Raw genomic sequence first — 6000 nt, 5'->3', positions numbered from 1 at the left:
ACCTAATCAGCAAATTCAAGGAAAAGAACGTGTGATGATGAAGTGCAAAACAGAAAGCTCCTGGTGTCCTGGCTGATAAATGGTAGGTGTCCACTGGTGTGTATGCACCATGTTCATGCTGTCACAAAAGGAAGATGCTCATTGAGTTAGCTTCTAGCAGAGAGTGGCTGTAGGAGGACAGCAGGTGTCAGTGATGACAAACTCTGACCTGCACCTGATTGGATGAACACGTCATCCAGGCAGTCTGCTTCCACCCTTCAAATGTTCTCTTTATGCACACAGTTTTCTAAAAACGTCTTGGGTGCAAAATGAGCTCCACAGAATCAATTTTCATTTTTGATCGGCAAAAGCTACATTCAAAGCTTCTCTTTATTTTTATTTTTATTTTTATTTTTTTTGGCGGATTTTCCCAGAGGCATCAAATCATGCTACATGCATAGCATGCCCTAAACTTCATCTCTTCAGGGAGATTAGAAGTTGGCACCTTGATGCTTGAAATTCACTTCACTTCATTTTGGTGACTGCAGAGAGGGGGCCAACAACTTCAGGCCACCATATTTGTCAGTCAAGTGAACCATACTCCTGATTTTAGGCCTGGAAAGTATCAGAATGGAAGAATTTTATTTTTTACGACTTTAAGAGGAAACTGTTATTTTCATGGCTGAAGGCATGTTAACATGGCACTCTATGGAGAGCTGAAGGAATAGTGAGTTTTACTGCTTGACCCTGACAGACGCCGGTCCCCTAACATGAGAATGTGTTGACAGGAAACAACGCATCTGCATGGAAAAATACTACAGTGCTTCACACACATTCCCTACAGTTACAACACAATCTGCAGTAAGCACAAAGTGTGTATATGAAATGTGCAAATACATGATCAAACACATAAATATGTCTATAAAGTCAAAAATTAAAGACGGAGCACAAAATAGGCAATAAAGTGAAATCCATATCCAAATAAAGAGAAGGCTGAAACAAGTCTATAAATAGTTTATAAGTTTATACAGTGCAGCTGTGTAAATATACGTTGTGTGTGTGTGTGTGTGTGTGTGTGTGTGTGTGTGTGTGTGTGTGCGTGTGCGTGTGCGTGCGCCTACACCAGGGTCTTAAAGTGTCCACGTGTTTCCTTCCCGTGCGTGAGCGCGTGCTTCTTTAAATATTCTAATCAATGTTTACGACCCCTGGCAAGAGGCGGGCTGTCAGTGTGCCAGCTTCACTGCAGGTGGAGGACTCTGCCAACCCCCAGCAGACACCACCACCTCCACTCTGTGCACAAATTCCATTTTGCTTTGGGAGAGAATCCCTCCTCTCAGGTTTCTTTAACCTTTTAAACACCCTGATTCTTCCCTCTGTCAGTGATTTTAGAACTCAGCCTCTTCTCTGCATCCTCTCTCGTGTGTTGCTCTTCTTTTTTTTTTTTTCCCTCCCTCTCCATTTCAAACCATGATCCCCGCTCAGCTCCTGCAAGGAAAACTCCACCTACTCAGTTCTGTTAATGTAGTCACTGACGGTGCAAGCAGCTCCCTCCCCTCTGCTCACTTTCTCTCTCACTTTCTCTCTTCCAGGCATCTCCCCCTCAACCTTCCTCCTCCTCCTCCTCTGAGCATCCTCTCCTCTCACATCGCTCTTTGCCTCCACTTGCGCTCGCAGCCTCCTGCCTGTTCGCATCTCTCCGCTCTCTTCTCTCCGCCTGTCCTCCTGTATTGTGCGCGCACACATATATGCATGCATGCGCACACTTTCACTCTTTCTTTCTCTCTCTCTGTCTGTCTCAGTCACATCGGTCCTGTGCAGACTTGAGTAAGCCCCGGAGAGGAGATGATGCCGGTGGTGATTCTGTTGGAGCTCTTTTGGTGATTTTTTTCCAGGGTTTTTTTTCCCCCATTTAAACAAACAGAAAACTAGACTCAGAGAAATGTTGATGCAACAGCACCTCTTCTCTCCGCGCTTTGTTGATCTGCCTGCCGTCTGCCCAGCATCAGCCCATTTTGGGGGGATTTAAGCGACAGAGAGTGTGCTGCGCCGGCTGTGCGCTCTGCGGCTCTGGTGCACTGGATCTTCTTCCTCACCGCTTTAATTCACACAGAAGGATGATCAGTTCTTTGCGCCGACAGGAATATTACTACTTCAGCTGTCAATACTCTTATCCACTTCTTTGCCCCGGCCAGATCGCAGTCTGAAGCGCTCCGGTCCCCTGAAGGGAAGAAGAAGCATGTCAGAGGCACCTGTGTTGCACATGGAAATGAGCCGTCTGCTGCTGCTGCTGCTGCTGGACTCCAGCCTCTAAACTAAAGAGATTATCCCCAAAATAACAGAAGAAATTGGATCCTAAGAGTTTCCTTCTGACCAGCTGAGAATTCCTGTAGCTGCTTAACCAGCTCTATGATTTTCTGACTTCCCAAGCCTTTGATTTTGGCATCTGACTAAGAGGTAAGGCTGCTATTACTTTGCAATGTGGCTTACTCTAGCCTGCTCATCCTCAGCAACCTTGATTCTGCACTTTGGAGAGAAACGGCTCAGTCTCGGTGATGTGGCAGATTCTGTTGTTGCTTTGCTTGGTTACTTTGCAGTCTTCCAGAGCTAATTTTCACCAGAAGCTGAGTCCACTATTGGGCTTGCCCCAGCTTTCTGTCATTAGTCGGGGCTGGCACTCTGTCCTGTTTACTACTGTCTGCATCATCCACTGTCTGTAGCAGTGTGGCTCTCGCCGTGTGTTTCTGCTCAGTAGAAATGAATGGCACTGCAGCTGAGAAGCCAGAGGTGTTTCGTGTTAAGTGGATTTCTAGAAGCAGAGAGTTTGTCATGATCTGTCTGCTGCTGTGAGTGCACAGGAATTAGAGATGAGCTGCAGGTATTTCGAGTATATTGAATCCTTTTTTAGAGCGCAAGGTTCATTATATTATACTTGTTGTCCTTCCTAAAACCAGCCAGCTCAAGTTTGTAGGTATAGTTTTTCATTTTTTCACATCTTAGATATCAGAATCTCTTCTGCTGATTTCTGTCGGTTTATTCTGGCTACACTTTTACAGCAGAATTACTCAGCGGCTCGCATCGACACGTTTAGCACTTATTTGAAGTGGTACATGTAATTGGCATTGGACATGGACCTTCTTCCTGCATGTAGGGATCTACTTGGCATCCAGATTATATGCAAAGTACTCAAAAGTATTCAGTAATGCCTAGGTTAGTCCCTGTCGGATAGAATTACTGTGTGGTGTCTGTATATGGAAACACAGATGTGGGGTAATTGCATTCAGGGATTCGCTGTACAGTCTGTTCAGTTTCAAAGTGTGTGCCAACTTCAGCTGAATTAAGCAGCATTTTTCACACAGAGAGGATTCGACACTGTAAGTCTAAAATTTGGCACCAGCGTGTTCCCTCGTGTGATGGTGTCACTGGACCACGTCTTCGTACAGAAATCCAAAGGGAAACTGCATTCCCAGGTATCCTGTAGTCCTTGGATCGTCGCTCCTCGGGTTTTCTCGGTGGATATGTTGACTAGATTGAATTGCTTTTGTTGAAAATGGGATATAAGCTGCTGGCTCATCGGCTCCAAGAATAGTCGGATGCATTTACGGTCCATCTAGCGTACATACCATAAAAATTGAATATCTTGAGTGCTTTGAGCCATAATGCTGAAAGTCCTCGAAAAGCTACTGAAAATGTGTGTATCTGTAAATAGTAACAGCAGAGTCTTCTCTCAATCAAAGGACGTCCACGGTGCAAAACACATCCAAGGACATAAATGATTTGGTGTTCTAGTCAGATTGTTGGGTTTGAAACAACTGCAAACTTCTTGCTGGTGTACAGTTTATCATCTCTTAGAAATCTGTCATTTTCTGTGTGTGCAATTGTTTTGGCTCTTCTGGAGAGCTCATCAGAGATTACTTGCATCCTTTCCTACAATCCTGTCTGAATCGCTCTCTTTTAAAAAGCACATCGAAGGCTGCAAACAAGAACCATACATGTCGGTAGTAGATAAAGTAAAAGTGGTGGAACGAAAGTGCTCTTGGGCATCATCAAAGTGCTCATAATGTCTCTTACAAGAAAAGCGTTCAACATGTTTTAAAGAAAACAAAGGTATCCCAAGCAACTGGAAGTCGTCTTCACTGAACGCACTCGTACTTTCAGTGAGCGTTAACATGAATCACTGTTGAGCGAGTGGGTGCCGTGAAGTGACAGCCCCTTGCTATTGGCACGGTTAGGACTAATGGCAGTTCAGACAACACAACTGCTAGCAGCACTGCTGAGACCATATGAATATTTAATTGACTTTCATCACCAACTATTGCTAAAACTTTCCTAGTAAATCTCTAAATGTCCCAGTGAGTTGAAGGAGGTCACTGAAATATCTGCAAGTCAATGAAAACAAGAAATTGTTACCACATCATAAGACAATGTGCAAAATAACACAAAAGTTCCTACAGAGCTGAATCATTTGTAACTCATGCAGATTTGAATGCTCTAGAAAAACGGGTCAAAAACTAAATGTGTACTTGCATTGTTTTTATGAAATGAGTCAGTCTTTGGTTCTTTATTAGTTTGTAGTAATTTAATTTGGTAAGGCGCAGTGATGGGGACTGCATGTATGGTTCATTTCAATTAAATTTTATTTATACAGCATCAAATCACAACAACAGTCGCCTTGTGGTGCTTCATATTGTAAGCTAGACCAATATATAATACATAGAGAGAAAAACCCAACAATCATATGAGCAAACACTTTGGCGACAGTGGGAAGGAAAAACTCCCTTTTAACAGGAAGAAACCTCCAGCAGAACCAGGCTCAGGGAGGGGCGGGGCCATCTGCTGCGACCGGTTGGGGTGAGAGAAGGAAGACAGGATAAAGACATGCTGTGGAAGAGAGACAGAGGTTAATAACAGATATGATTCAGTGCAGAGAGGTCGAGTAGGATGGCTCAGGGCAGTTTATCAAGTTAAATAGATAAACTTTATTTTTTTGTATTTTTTTGTGGTTTCATTTCTAAATATGAATATTGTTTTAACAACTGAACTAAATCTTGTCATTGATGCTGAATCAGGTGACCATCCCTTAGTTAGGTTGCCCTAGGTCTGCGCTACTGGCTTCCCATAATGCACTAAGTGTTTCTTCTACACTCACCTTTTTTCACTAACTGTCTTTACACACCTCTCTGCATTTAATCATTAGATATTATTATTTCTGTCTCTCTTTCCCTGCGTGTCTTTTGTCTTGATCTCCTCCCGTCACTCCAAGCTGGTCAGAGGCTACTCCTGTCTGAGCCTGGTACTGCTGGAGGTTTCTTCCTATTAAAAGGGAGTTTTTCCTTCCCACTGTCACCAAGCACCTTGCAATGACTGTTGCTGTGATTTGGCGCTATATAAATAAAAGTGAATTGAATTGGACCTTAACTTTGAGTTCTTGTGAAGGGTAACAAATTTTTTACTATAAATTTATTATTTTTGAATATAATTTTCTTCTTCCAAGGCTGTCTATTAACAGCCTTTTTTTGCTGTCTTGTATTTAAAAACTCAACGTAGTGAATAATATGTTGAAATTCTAGCCTTAATTACAGCAACATGCATCCAGCTGTCAGCTCTGTGATTACTCAGGCAAGCCACAACTGATCATGTCACCGTAAAAGAGGAAGCTTATTAATAAATATATAGTAACAGTCCCACTTTCGGAATAGCCTCTTTGTCCTGTTATATCGTACAAACATTTCACATCTTCATACTACCTGTAAACGAATAAACGCTGACACATGGTCACTTGTCGCTGCAGATCCTTCTTGAAAGAGATCATGATTTGTAATTTAATGATGTCAGCGTGTGATAATTATCTGCTGTGTCAACATCGATTTCGTTCTGGCCGAGCACCAGATTTACTAATGGTTTGCGGCAGGCAATTTACTGCTGTTTGCGCTATTATTTAATGTTGATATAGGCATCTCGTTTTTGATATTGCTGTAATAGTTGACTATAAGAGGGTTAATATAGCAGAATAAGCATTTAATT

At 42.7% G+C, this 6000-nt stretch overlaps 1 protein-coding gene across 2 annotated transcripts in view; it reads left to right on the top strand.

The window, feature by feature from the left end:
- Positions 1-1452: 1452 nt before the first annotated feature.
- The window catches only part of sgcd (sarcoglycan, delta (dystrophin-associated glycoprotein)), a 425600-nt gene continuing 421052 nt past the window's right edge, over positions 1453-6000 (top strand). For both annotated transcript variants that reach the window (XM_086308254.1, XM_086308253.1), the window contains exon 1: positions 1453-2433. The gene's annotated coding sequence lies outside the window, so the exon portion shown is untranslated. The remainder of the gene's footprint in view (positions 2434-6000) is intronic.

This window comes from Aulonocara sp. 'chitande type north' Nkhata Bay, linkage group LG10 (genome assembly GCF_057382095.1).
Source record: "Aulonocara sp. 'chitande type north' Nkhata Bay isolate Kocher_YH1m ecotype deep benthic linkage group LG10, A_spYH_male_GT1.1, whole genome shotgun sequence".
Taxonomy (NCBI): domain Eukaryota; kingdom Metazoa; phylum Chordata; class Actinopteri; order Cichliformes; family Cichlidae; genus Aulonocara; species Aulonocara sp. 'chitande type north' Nkhata Bay.
This window is presented reverse-complemented; position numbering and strand designations above follow the sequence as displayed.